Source organism: Saccostrea cucullata, unplaced genomic scaffold, assembly GCF_032062105.1.
Source record: "Saccostrea cucullata isolate Sc308-1 unplaced genomic scaffold, CSIRO_AGI_Scuc_v1 ctg1724, whole genome shotgun sequence".
In the NCBI taxonomy this organism is placed as follows: Eukaryota; Metazoa; Mollusca; class Bivalvia; order Ostreida; family Ostreidae; genus Saccostrea; species Saccostrea cuccullata.
Genome location: NW_026937706.1, coordinates 53,701 through 68,864, shown reverse-complemented (window position 1 = coordinate 68,864; position 15,164 = coordinate 53,701). Strand labels below are relative to the sequence as shown.

The window sequence follows — 15,164 nt, the reverse complement described above, 5'->3', positions numbered from 1 at the left end:
TAGACATAATATAGGCATTTAAAAGTGGGGTTTACCTTATTTGTTGGTTTAGCCCCCCCCTTTCAATTAACGCCCCCCCCCCCATTTGCCTGCGCCGCCCATGATAGGGCTATTTACCTACAATTTAGGGAGTGCATTTAAACCGCCCCAGAATTACCAGCTATCCAATTTGTTCTGGAGAACTATGACCATCAAATACGTGATAATGAATCGCACAGAAGATGATAAAAAGGAAAAGAGGATGAACGTTTTCAGTAAATCACCCATACACATTTGTTTTGCAATATGGTTAAATTTTTCCCAGTTAATGTACAATTACAGGTTTTTACAATTAATTTACAAGTTTGAGATAAAGAGGTTTAACTGTATATATAATTATATGTTATTGGGGATATGTCGTGTAAAATTCTTGTAAATGTTAATTTTAGAATGAAGAATGAATATCCTAAGAGAGAGAGAGAGAGAGAGAGAGAGAGCACTCGCGCTCACCGACTTGTGGGGAACTCACACCTGACAAAGGACCTTTCTTATGGGGAAAGTTCAGAATTGTGGGGAACTCTCTCGTTCCCCACAAATATGGTCATGGGGTTTTTTGAATTCTACGTGTTCTACTGATAATATTTATTCGATTTGTGGTCATTTTTGAAAAAATCCCCATAAGTCCGTAAAATTGACTCGCAGTAATTTTCTCACTGCACCGTAAAACGAATGTTTGAGGATGCTGGGAAATGTTCATTCGGAACGCAGCGGAATTTAAACTGGTCCCCATATGATACCAATTTATTGCGGGCAATGGCTGCTCCGAGAATATGTGGTAAGTGGATTTTTTATCATATTTTAAAGATTTTATAGGCTGAAAACTTAATTTAACTACGTAAATCATGCATGCAGTTATTTCTTACAGACGTTCGTAAAGTAGATCTAACATTTAATAATGAATGCACGTAAAACTTTGGGAAAGTTTGACCCGACCTAGACCTCGGTTATTTTTTTTTAATTGTATCACGTTTATAGGCCTAATGGCTATCCTGTAAGAACAATTTACGGATTTATATGAATTCAGCACCCCCGGGATATGGTAAGCGTTTAAGGCTTGTCCCCATTTTTTGTGAAACGCGACTATCCTCCTCATGCCCATTCAAATTATGCTAGACGGTGCGACTGTCTGGTCTTTAGCTGTTTAGTGAGGCCTGTGTGGGCGAATTAATTGTAAAAGTTAATCTGACTTAAACTGTACGTGTATTTATAAACGATGTCAGTCACACACTGACTCAGTGTCAGAAATGTATCACAGAGAACTCCACCTTTTCAAAAGGTCCATTGAAATCAGTACATTTATAGATTTACGTAGTTAAAATTTCTTAGCTTGGTTAGATTATTTAACATGTTTAATTCTTCCAAAAAAAGCTTGATTTAGTTATCGTTTTTTTATCAAGTCATTCTTCCTACTTGTATATATTTCTTTGCATGCGTTGGTTTGCATAGTGTCCATTTGCCTTCATTATCTTTCACCTGCACCCTGTTCTACATTCATCCTGATTGCCCTACTGAAAATATTTTCATGATTTTAGACCATCATTATCGATGTATCATAAGTATTTTTTTTTTATTTTGCTAAGGCCAAGATAAATAGATAGTGTTTCCTATTTTAACCTTAGAAAAGATAGGGTAGGTAGGTAGGAAAAACATTTTTATTTTATTTTAACATTTTATTGGCAGGCACGCTGCCACTTTCCCCCAGGATTTCACTGTCAAAATATTTCTGATTAATATGTGTAAGATATGCATTTCTCAAACATGGAAGTGATCAAGATTGGGATTTCATTTCTAATTGTAAACTGGAATTCCGAATACTGTAATATGTGTATATAATTTGGTGCTTTCAAAATTTAGCATAATCACTGGGTTGGCATAATCATAAATTAGCGCTACACATGTATGTGCAGTGTATTATATATATCAATATGTAAATGATTTCTTAGCAGTATTCATGAATTAGTGCATTGTTGTCTGCACCAAAGCCGCTAAAATATGAAGCCTGCATTTTAAAGTATATACATACAGTAGTTTACTCATGGAAAGATATTAGCAGAAAAAATATTGAGGGTCGGCTCCTATACTTCTTAGAGTTAGGCGGGGAACTAAACATGCTGAAAACACACTACTTATTTATTTAGGCCCAATTAAAATGTCTAATAAATTCATTTTAATTAAATACTTATTGTTAATTAAAGATCACCTTTTATTTTTAAAATTTGTTACAATTCAAACCTTGGCCTTGGGGTTTAGATGCTGATGGAATAAATAAGAAACAAAATCATATGTAAAAAATAACTAAAAATCCTTTTCAAAACCTCAATTACTATTGAATTATGATTGGGCATGGTATACAAAATAATGCGAATTGGAGGAAATGGAGAAACATAGTAACAACAATTAGATCAGCTTTTATGATAGCGAGCATATTAAAAATTTAAAATTGGTTATAAGATTGAAAGGTAATGTTGAGATTTTAAGATTCAATATCTATTATTCATAATTTTTTATATTTGCTTAACTGAATTTATACCTTTTTAAATTTATTTACATATAACGAGCGCGCTCAAAGTTTTGGGTCTGATGATGCTTCCTGATTTTGGTCTTTTATTTTTTTTTTAAGAAAACCATTTGATTTCTGCACCCACTCCTCCTTTCTAAAAATTTTTAATCTGCCTCTGGTAACTTTACACTGTAAATTTTTATTCTCATTTTAATTAAATTTAAATAAATACTAAAAGCACTATCATGCAATTTCAATGACTATCATTTAAGGTATTGATTCAGTTTTCTGTCATTCCTAAAAATAAGTTGTACTGTATCGTTGATTTTTTGCATATAAAACAGTTTCTGCTCATCAAACATCCACGAGAAAGTGTTCTGTTTCGCAGTTATTGTACGGTTGATTTAAAAGGGAAAGCTCTCTGGGCCATGTCACAAGAAGGAAAAAAGTAAAATATTTTTCATACCTACCTACCCACTGTTAACAATATGGTTCAGGAAAGGGCATACATTAAGTCTTAATTTTGGCATGCCGCATGGGGTCAAAAATTACTATTGAGTGATGTGGAGATATACCTGTCTTGTAATTATAGGTAAAGATATGAACACTTTAAAAAAAATATACAATGAAATCTTTGAACTGAAAGCAAAATTATCATTGCAGGTTTTCGGGTTTTCACCACAAGAGCAAATTATACAACTTTATTCTTGAAAATGTTAGAGACTGAGACTTGGAGTCAAAGTCAACAGACACGCTTGCATGGACATGAAGGATGTAAAGAACTAGAGTATTATAACTGAAAGCATTTTGTCTGGATTTGTGTATGGAAACAGAAGGATTTAGTATTGGTAAGTCAAGATTGCTGTAAAATCTCATTTTGAACTCTATATGTGAGCAGTACTGTAAACCAACTACCAGGTAGTACACATGTACCCTATTTGTGTCATCTTTTATTTGCATATCTAATCTGTGTTGATTAATTTCCGTGACTAATGAAAGGAAACATTCTCTACAAATATAAAGCAAAATTAATAGTTCAGGGCAATTAATAATTTACTATTCACTAGTAAATGTAGGTCATGAAACTGGCAAATATTTCTTGCACTCAAATAAAAGTTGGTTTACAGTACTTCCGTTGCTCTAAAAACAGAAATAATAAAAAAAAAAAGCATGCTGATATCATGTATGTTATGAAGCCTTATACATGTACATAGAAGTATATAAACCGGTATATCTAAAATAAAAAAAAAATTTGGTCCTTGTTCATGATTTCAAAGTAGGTTAAAAGCCTCATGAACATGCTGAGAAGTTGTCAGAAAATATACATGTGTGCTAACCATGCTAACTGTGTAACAATAATCAGAAAATTTTACAAAATATAATCAAAATTTGGTTAATAATAATTAGTCATTGGCCAATTAAATCCATCAATGATTAAATTAGTACTTATATATACTGTCTCCTGATTTTATGACTTTTTATCCTTTTCAACATACTTATTATTTTTGAATTGAAAACATTTTTTTTACCTGAGAAAATTAAAATTTGCAATTTGTTTTAAATCTAGTGAAGGAAAACAAATGTTTTTAAAATTAATGTGCTTTGATTTAAAAGACTTGTAAACATTAGATTAGTAATACATGTAGTTTCAATACAATTATTAATATTGATGATTGATTTTTTTTAAGATTTGATAGTTATTTTATTTGTTGAAAAATAATTTTTATCTGTAATGTTCATGTATAATAAAATAATGCATTTCCCAATAAGTGATAAATGTTTCCCACAAGTCAGCAATATACACTGAAGTGTACATTTATTGGTTGGGTTCAAAGGCAACATTTATATGGAAACAAAGTTTTAAGGGTAAAGCAATGGTCAATACATGTGTATTCCTCACAAGTGAACAGTGAGAAATATTCCCCACAAGTTAGCAGTGATAAATATTACCTAAAATTGTTAACTGTGAGAAATATTCCCCACAAGTCAGCAATGATAAATATAACCTACGTGAGAAATATTCCCCACAAGTCAGCAGTGATAATTATTACCTAACCTACTATATTAATTATAATTAAGCATTTTAAACTGTTTCACTGTTTACTTTATCTTTTTGCGTGATCATGAAACAGTGAACTGTTGACCGGGCCACAGAATGAACTATTGACTGTTTAAAGCGTCATCGTGATATTCAAGAGTTTTGATGATCAACATTGTCTATAATTAATCAAATTTAAATAAAACAAACAATCAATTTATTAAGTATATTTAAATTAAAAATATTAATTTAATCATATTATGTATTCAGCTAAATAATAGACAAGTATGTGAATAAACAGTTGTGGAAACAAGTCAGCAATAAAACACTTATTCATAAATAAAATAAAACAAAGTGGGGGAGACCAATGGAAACTGTTATTACAAGTCGGCCAGTGAGCAACAGTATTCCCCACAAGTCAGCAGTGATAAAACATTTTGACCCTCGTAGTCATTAAATAAGTGTATAATATTCCCCACAAGTCACCAATGAAAAGTATTACAAGTTAACAGTGATAAATATTCCCCACAAGTCAGCAGTGATAAATATTCCCCACAAGTCAGCAATGAAAAGTATTACAAGTTAACAGTGAGAAATATTCCCCACAAGTCAGCAGTGAGAAATATTCCCCACAAGTCAGCAATGAAAAGTATTACAAGTTAACAGTGAGAAATATTCCCCACAAGTCAGCAATGATAAGTATTACCTACAAGTCAACTGTGAGGAATATTCAATAACAACATACAATTATTTTAACCCATTCTCAATCAAATTTGGGGAGTAAATTGGAATTAGCATGTCTGTCTATCTTTCTATAGGCATTACATATTGAGGGATAATGGTGGCATTATTTTTTTAGGAAATCTCACATCAACTTCCTGTTTATCTGTGCGTGTAAATTTTTATGTTTTTTTTTTCAGCAACTACTATGGTAGCAAGAAGTTTGAAATTTTTTAACACTCTTTGTCGAGGCATATTATATACTGGTAGTGAGATTCATTTTTATGCAAATTCGATGTCAACTTCCTATATATCCACGTGTCTCGAGATCTGTACGCAATTTTTGTTGCAGTTTTTTCACCAACTGACTATCACAGATATAAAAATGTGGTACATGTATCCATTAGATTGAACCCTAGCAATAAAAATCCTGAGTAGCATTCTCTACTGAGACTAGCAAGCTAACCACTATGCTACACAAGTCCTGATGAGGATTGGCATTTAAATCATGTTTGTGATATGACCATTGACTCAGTGGACTTCAAGTTTTTCTCGAAAAGATACAAAAGTTATATCATAAAATTATAATTTTTTAAAAGGTTTATTGGGTTTTTACTCCATAATTTTGGAAATCAAAATAGTATATTTCATTTTGTATGCAAACTTTGAGGATAAACTTGAAAAAAAAAGTGGAGTGAAGACCCACTCATACATTTCAAAACATTGTTTTAAAAAGTGTGTAGTGTTGTTATGATAGTCGCTGACTATCGAAAAATCGTCGTTTAAAGGCCCAGATTGGCGACAATCGATTGTAAATATTATCATCGATAGATCACTATATTTTTCAAGCCGTATTTCTCAAGCCGAGCAGGTTTAACTTTTATATTCACCAAAGGGACATCACTCTAATCAGCAGTAAACAAAATGAGAACGTGCATGGTGAAGAGGTTATAATTATTATATCCATATCCTGGTGCATTGTCTTTTTAAAATACTTCTAAGGATGAATAAATCTAACCTTTTATAACATTTAAAATTATCAATTATATAATTATATAAGTGATTGTGTTCTTCCGATTCAATTTGATAATAGTAAATTTGTCCAATTTTACAACACTAAAAGTGTGAAAAAATGACTCAATTTGCCCTTTTTCGCGTGTGTATTATATTTTACAGGCCAAAAACTTCAATCTTCATGAGATATGTATAAGTTGTAGAGATTTGACAGATTTACATAAAGTATACTTTAATTTTAGATGAAATATTTCGGAAAATTTTGATACAATACTTGATATCGCGATTACTTAACTTAGCTGAACTCTTTCATGAAGGAGGTAGGAATCATCTGTTGGGTGGGAGCAATGTGCTATTCAATACAATTAATGCAAGATCGATCATTGTAGCATTTATAAGGACAGATAAGTAAAAAATCCTGGTGGAATACCTCGCTAGACAATCGCTGAACCAGCCTTATACATTTTTGAGAGGAGCCAATCCTAAATTGTCACATTTTTAAAGATATGTTTAATTAAGCGGACTCTTATAGTTAAATTTTCATTGAAAATCGTCACATTTTTCAGTATATAAAATATTCTTAACTTTCCTTATTTGACAATCTACTATTTGGAATTCAATATCTGGCAAAACATCGTGATTTTGGCATTAAATTGTTCGAATCATTCGATTGTCACTAATGTAAACAATGTCATTTGCCCCCAGAAATTTAGACTTTTCTTGACTCCCTCGCAAAAGAGCGGAGGTAAGTTAGATAACTGCGAGGTACTCATTGGTAGTCGCGACATAACATATTGAGATTTAATTTTTTCACCTTCATGTTTGTTGCGCTATAGGCTTATCCCTTGTTATGTTCTCGGACTCCCATCTCATTTATCATCCAATAATAAAATACATTTCCAAAGCATGTGAATTATATTTAGATGATAATTAAATACATATGATAAACAATAGATAAAAATTGATATTTTTGTCCTTTCTACTCTTCATGCATATAACATGTATAAAGTCCACAACAATAAAATGATTCATTTGATTTTTGTTAGGATTTGTTCATCGACATCCAACATATTGTTTACATGTTTATGTTACGTTTGTCCCAGAAATCCTGAAAGATTTGTACACTCTGCAACTTTTTTACAGAGGAGCGCACTAAAATCTTAAACTCTTCCATAGTTGAAATAAGACGTATTGGTAAATAGATTTTGCCCTGTAGTCCATCTGGCTGTTTGTCCTCAAAAACTTTAACCTTGCTCATAACTTTGGAGTGAGTGGGGCTATGGCTTTCATATTTCACTGCTGTACACTTGTATTTCTTGTGACAAGACCTTTCTTTGGGTACCACCACCACCAAATTTGACCTCTTGACCTTGAAGTTTGACCACTTTTACAAAAATATATCACTCTTCAACCTTAGTTATAACTTATAACTTTTGCACAGTTGGTGTTAGGGCTTTCATACTTCTCATTGGTATGTTCAATAATTTTTTTGACAGGTCTGCCCAAGTTTTGTATTAAAACGCTTCTGAAACTCATCTGTAAAAAACATTTAATATTGTTGGCCGATTTAAACATTTCGGGAAAATAGCAAAAAAAATGAAAACGTGAAAAAAAAAACTATGAGGTTCGGAGAGTAAAATGGAGGATAGGTCAGGTGACAGGAAACATGAGTACAGTCATGTATATTTTTTTTGCCCCGGTATAGTGTCATATTTGATATTATATGGAATATGTGATTTGCAGCACATTCTTACTGATATTTCTTTAAATTACAGGTATCCTGAATTTTTGTCAACTTCTAGCCAAGATCCTGTACTTAAGCTGAATGTGGAGGACAGATGTACACACAGTACTAGTATAGAGGGTAAGTAGACCATAAAAAAAAACAAGATGTGTTTGTGAAACACTATGCGCCCGGCGGCAACAAAGTTTGGAAAAAGCTATTTTTAGCATTAAGGTCACAGTCAAGGTCACAAAGTCATTGACCTTGGTGTCATTTGAAAGAGGTTGATTAGTGGAGTATGGAGTGGACTCCATGCCACTAAACTGGAAGTGAACACCGCAGTGAATATTTTACGTAATTGAAGAAAAGAAAAAAATTGTATGTAAATCTTCATGTACAATATTATGTTTCCATATGTGATCAATTAAAAAAAAATATATTTTTAAAACAAAATAATGCCTCATCAGGTCGGTAAGACAAGCTGTTTGGCTCTTTGTTGACTTGGCTTTTCAATGATTTAAATTTGGCACCGTGTAAAAATAGAATTATCTGTCCCTGGTACATATCGTCTTACAAGTAAGAAAAAGAATTGATAACTTTTAAAGTTTTCTTAAATATGTTTAAAATAACTGAATCAAAATATGTTGAATAATTATTTATTTTATTTCATTTGAACAAGCTTTCATCATCATGATCATGTTCATAGACGTCAAATATACACTGCGAGATTTACTTCCAGTTTAGTGGCATGGAGTCCAGGATGAGCTGTTAAAGTGGAAAAAGGGCCAGAAACGGCCTGTAGTCGTCAAGCAGATTGGATTTCTTAACTTGAATAAATAGTAAAACGCTCCGAATACTGAATTTGTTGCGAGATTTTTTAGGCCAAGCCCAGATCTATTAGTTTAAGTGTGTCCCCCCAAAACATATTGCCATCATGGTGTATTTTAGTTGAAGGTAGGAAAATTTCTTTCCGGATTTTTTTTTTTTTTGACGATAAGAACTTCAGACTCCTGTCCTATAACATTTTTAGCTCACCTGAGCCGAAGGCTCAAGTGAGCTTTTCTGATCACATTGTGTCCGGCGTTGTCCTCGTGTGTCGTGTCGTGTGTCGTATGTCGTGTGTTAACTTTTCACATTTTCAACTTCTTCTCAAGAACCACTGGGCCAATTTCAACCAAACTTGCCACAAAGCATCCTTGGGTGAAGGGGATTCAAGTTTGTTTTTTTTGGGGAGATAATTGGGAATTAGAAAAAATGGTGGTATCTTTTAAAAATCTTCTTCTCAAGAACCACTGTGCCAGGAAAGATGAAACTTATGAAACATCCTCAGGTAGTGTAGATTCAAGTTTGTTCAAATCATGACCCCCAGGGGTAGGGCAGGGCCACAATGGCCGAATCAAAGTTTTACATAGAAATATAGGAAAAATTCTTTCAAAAATCTTCTTCTCAAGAATGACAAAGCCATAATTCATCATATTTATATGGAAGAATGCTCAGGTAGTGTAGATTCAAGTTTGTTCAAATCATGACCCCCAGGGGTAGGGCGGGGACAAAATGGCCGACCAAAGTTTTACATAGAAATATATAGGAAAATTTGTTAAAATAATCTTCTTCTCAAGAATGACAAAGCCATAATTCATCATATTTATATGGAAGAATGCTCAAGTAGTGTAGATTCAAGTTTGTTCAAATCATGACCCCCTGGGGTAGGGTTAGGGCCAAAATAGCTGAAGTTTTACATAGAAATATATAGGAAAATTTGTTAAAATAATCTTCTTCTCAAGAATGACAAAGCCATAATTCATCATATTTATATGGAAGCTGGCCCACAGGTAGTGTAGATTCAAGTGTGTTCAAATCATGAAAATCCCGGGGGTAGGGCGGGGCCACAATGGCCGACCAAAGTTTTACATAGAAATATATATAGGAAAATTCTTTAAAAATCTTCTTCTCAAGAATGTCAAAGCCATAATTCATCAAATTTATATGGAAGAATCTCAGGTAGTGTAGATTCAAGTTTGTTCAAATCATGACCCCCGGGGGTAGGGGGGGCCAAAATGGCCGATCAAAGTTTTACATAGAAATATATAGTGAAAATTTTAAAAAAATAATCTTGTTCTCAAGAATGAAAAGCAATAATTCATCATATTTATATGGAAGCATGTTCAGGTAGTGTACAAATCATGACCCCAGGGAATAGGGCCAGTTTAAAAATGAAACCAAAGTTTTACATAGAAATATATAGAAAAATTCTTTAAAAATCATTTTCTAAAAAATAGCAAATCCATGATTGGTCAGGTGACTACTTTGGGATTTAAACTTTACAATAAAAATTCCTACCCTTAGTGCTCAGGTGAGCGATGTGGCCCATGGGCCTCTTGTTAAAAATATTTATTGATTTTTAAAGTCACTTGCCCACAGGCATGTACCTATTAAAAAAATTCACTTGCCCCCCCTTAAAAATTCACTAGCCCCGGGCGTTGGGCAATGGGATTTGTCAGACCCTGGTAGTGTAGATTCAAGCTTGTTCAAATCATGACCCCCCAGGGGTAGGGTGAGACCACAATGGCCGATCAAAGTTTTACATAGGAGTATATAGGAAAAATCTTTAAAAATCTTCTTCTCAAGAACTACTGGGCCAGGAAAGATGAAACTCATGTGTAATCATCTTCAGGTAGTGTAGATTCAAGTTTGTTCAAATCATGACCCCCGGGGTAGGATGGGGCCACAATAGCTGATCAAAGTTTTCCTAGGAGTATATAAGAAAAATCTTTAAAAATCTTTTTCTCAAGAACCACTGGGCCAAGAAAGATGAAACTCACCCGGAATCATATTCAGGTAGTGTGGATTCAAATTTGTTCAAATCATGACCCCCAGGGGTAGGGTGGGGCCACAATGGCCAATCAAAGTTTTACATTGGAGTATATAGGAAAAATCTTTAAAAATCTTCTTCTCAAGAAACACAGGGCCAGGAAAGATGAAACTCATGTGTAATCATCTTCAGGTAGTGTAGATTCAAGTTTGTTCAAATCATGACCCCCAGGGGTAGGATGGGGCCACAATGGCCGATGAAACTCTTTCATAAGAATATATATGAAAATCTTTTTAAATCTTCTTCTCAAGTACTTCAAAGCCATGATTAGTGATATTTATATGGAATCAACCCCCTTAATGTATATTTTAGTTTGTTCAAATCATAACCAAGCGACCCCCCCCCCCCCCCCCCCCCCTCAATTTTTCAGTTTTGACCTGATCTGTGCTTTTTCCTAGACAATGTGCTCAGGTGAGCCCCGGTCAAATAAAAAGGTCAAGGATTAAAATCATTCCAAGGTCCGAAACATCTCGATCTTGTCTCACAAAAGGGACATCAAAAATTAAAACCAAAATCAAATGTTACAATGAAAACAAGACTCACCGGGGTAGGGCGGTGCCACAATGGCTGATCAAAGGTTTACATAGAATATATAGGAAAAATCTTAAAAAATCCACTGGGCCAGGAAAGATAAAACTCTTGTCGAAGCATCCTTAGGTGGTGTAGATTCAAGTTTGTACAAATCATGACACCCGGGGGTAGGGCAGGGCCACACTGGCTGATCAAATTTTTATATAGAAATATATAGGAATTTTTTTTTAAAATCCTTTGCTCAAGATCAGCAAAGCTATGATTGTGATATTAATATGGAAATATCCTCAGAGTTAATTCAAGTTTGTTCATAACATGATCTCTTGGGTTTAGGAAGGGTTAACGAGGGGTCACAATGGGAGATCAAGTAATATGTAGGACAAATCTTCTTTTCAACACATGTTCAAGTATGGCAAAATTTAGCTGCAGATCTGTAGCACTATGGTTTTATAATTTGTCTGACTCTAACGCTACAGGTCCCGTAATGCAAAAAAGGTGGAATTTACGGGGCATTGTTTGCGCACTTTTGGGGAAAATTTTTCCATTTTCTAGCATTGGTCAATCAACTACCTTTCCATTCCTAATTCTGGACTTATTCTGTATAAAATAGTGTATATTTTATCCACCTCCCAACCATTTTTAGTTATATCTACAGTTAAAAAACTCACTTGAAGTGAATTTTCAGCAGTACATGTATAACATATAATTTTAATCAAGCGAGTTCTCAAGTATTAAAAAATTTCATCCCCCCCCCCCCCAATTTTCAATACTGAGCTGACTTGTGTTTTTTTTTAACTAGCCCATGTGCTCAGGTGAGCGATGTGGGCCCATGGGCCTCTTGTTTTCATTGTAACTTTTGATTTTGGTTTTCATTTTTGATGTCCCTTTTGTGAGACAAGATCGAGATGTTTCGGACCTTGGAATGATTATAATCCTTGACCTTTTTATTTGACCTTAATTCAAAATATTGCTTTGGAATTGACAATATATGATAGGGAATTAATATTTAAAGGCCCTGTCACACCAAGCTGCGTTCACACGGAGTCATTACGGCGTTGTTAAATCTTTTAAATCGCCGTGGAATCGCAGGGAAATTGCACAAATTTCTGTAAAATTTTCATATTTTGTACGATATATTGGCAACGGCTTAGGACGCGATTTACGGCGTCACGGCGTTCTTCTGCGTTCCCACGGCTCTCAAATTTTTACATATAAAATATATGCTTCCGAATTTTCACGGCGCGTTAGGAGTTTGTCGTGTTCAAGGCGTTCTCACTGCGATGGCTGCGTTCACAATACGTTTACAATGCGTTCTATATCATTGATTAAATTCAAAGGAATGTATTTTTGTTTAAAGATTCAAGTTACACGTTATGAGATTCTAATCATGCCAAGAAAATATTCTTATTAATCAAAAATATTCTATTTACATAATTCAGTACTTAATTATTAATAGTTTTATGATTAAACTCCCTTTTTTTCAATTTTATCGATTCAGATGTGTTGTTTGATTTTCTTTGATTATATTATGAATGTAAAAAAAAAAATAAACACGCTGAAAAGTTTTCTACAAAATTTAAGTGAATTAACATGTACAACTGATGTAATTTTCTCTTCCATTTTTGTTTTCACTTAAATGCTCCTAGTGGAACAAATTTGGAATTACTGCTGATCAAATATACCATTGCTCTTGTTTTGTGAGCTTCTAAACGCCCTAACAAGCCGTAAAAGTCATTGTGATCGCCAACGTGTAATTGAGCGCAATGATCGCATGAACATATGTCGCCGTTAATCGCAGTCCAAAAAATCTCAAGGCGATTTGATTAAGCGCCTTAAATATAAGTACATCTCCAAGGTACATTTTTTGAGGTTTTGGAAGCGCAGTCTACTATCACTGCGTTCGTGCCGCGATCATGTGCGTCTTCACGGCGTTCGTACGGAGCTCCCACTACGTTGTTGGAGATCTCACCGCGCTGCTACCATACTACGTTTTACGGCGTTCTTTTTGATCAGACCGTATCACTTTTACTTTGTGCATGCCCAAAGTGATATCCGTTTCCTTATTACGGAGATATTGCGACCCTACGGCGTTCAGTGGAATCTCATTTGGTTTTCATAATCCTTGACCTTTTTATTTGCCTTAATTCAAAATATTGCTTTGGAATTGACAATATATGATAGGGACAAGCCCGGTATTTAACACAATATGCTATATATAATAGCACCTTACAAACTAAGACACCGAAAGCGAGGGACCACAATTATTTGAATTTGCTTGATTACATTGCTTTAAATGCTCAGAAATGATGTTTTCTAATTTCAGGTATTATCTCGGTACCTTAAAACTCCAAACGACAGGGAGAAGAAGAAAACTGCATATTTCCGATGTATCTTCACAGCAACATGACCCAAAGCACTACCATTAAAGGATTTGATTTGACATTAAGGAAGTAAAAAAATGAAGGCATTAGTCATAAAGAAAATTAAAGAACTTTATGTCTGAATATTATATCAACAATACCATAGATCTAAAGATGGATTATTTTGCCTTATAATTTATATTAATGCATGTACATGTAATTTTATTCTTTTTATATATACAATCATGTAGTGTTACCATTTTTCACAAAGCTTAAAAAGTTATGTAGGGCCACACCAATTTAATTTCTTGTTCGTCGGACATTTGATTTAAAAAAAGTACAAGCAGTTAAATGATAATATTATTACTCTTTGCTGGGCAATTTTTTAGGCGGAGCGTGAAAATTTGAGCGGACAATTATATTTTTTCTGATTTACAGAGTAAGCAGATATAAAATACAATAAATAGAGCGGAAATGGAACAGAAAATAGCACAGAATTCCTATGGTGCGAGAAATTGAAATTAATATTATTTGTATGGTTTTGTTTAAATAAGCGCGTGGGTCCGACGAACAAAAATTTTCATTAGTGTGGCCTAGATCATTTAGATTCAATTCATTTTTTTCTTCAAATTACCACATGCCAGAATTCATAAGAAGGAAATTTATATATGGCTGGTGGTTGTGGCCATTTTTAGACTATATTGATCTCCTTTAGAAGGAGAGCTCCTTATAAAATTATACAAAAAATGACCAAATTTTAAAACTAAAATGTACAGAATTTTTCTTTGCCAAATGATAGTTCATAGAACCACAATTCTTCAATCATGTCTACTTGGAGATCAGTGGATGGATATTCATATACAATACACAGCTGAAGCAGGTTTTGTTAGGTTATTTTATTTTCAAAAGGAATGCATTATTTTCTTCAGTCCATTAATGTTAAGCTCTTTAATAGAAACAATTGTAGAAGATTTATCATATTTTGTTTAGAATTTTGAAGAATTTGTTAATCACTCAGTGAAAATTATCCCTTGTCATAATACAAATTTTTAAAATGTATGTACAAATACTTTTATGTTGAAATGACCATGCAAGGAAGAAAATAAAACAAGTTTAAGTGTACACTTTATGCTTTTATATCCAAATTGGCTTCTGTGGAAGGAGAAAGGTTCATATAATAGTATATTAATTAAAGGAGTACATAATGTCCTTTAGAATTTCAGTAAAATTTCTTGACTTTCATGTTAAGGTCATACGCAACGTAGTTTTAACTTTTTTGGATTCTGCCTTGGAGTTGAAGAGTTCCACTAAATGAAGGGCCTGTGTGCAATATTTTTAATGTCTATATATGGATTTGTACACCTCTT

The 15,164-nt window shown here is 33.6% G+C and overlaps 1 long non-coding RNA gene across 4 annotated transcripts; it reads left to right on the top strand.

The window, feature by feature from the left end:
- The first annotated feature begins 469 nt into the window (after positions 1-469).
- LOC134248716 (uncharacterized) lies at positions 470-14,919 on the top strand. Of its 4 annotated transcripts, none has more exons than XR_009988107.1 (4): positions 470-818; positions 3,203-3,387; positions 8,087-8,175; positions 13,761-14,919. It is a non-coding gene; the product is annotated as an uncharacterized LOC134248716 (long non-coding RNA). The 4 variants fall into 4 exon arrangements; XR_009988105.1 differs by having other exon boundaries at positions 471-814; XR_009988106.1 differs by lacking the exon at positions 470-818 and adding an exon at positions 1,043-1,078.
- The last annotated feature ends 245 nt before the right edge of the window (positions 14,920-15,164 follow it).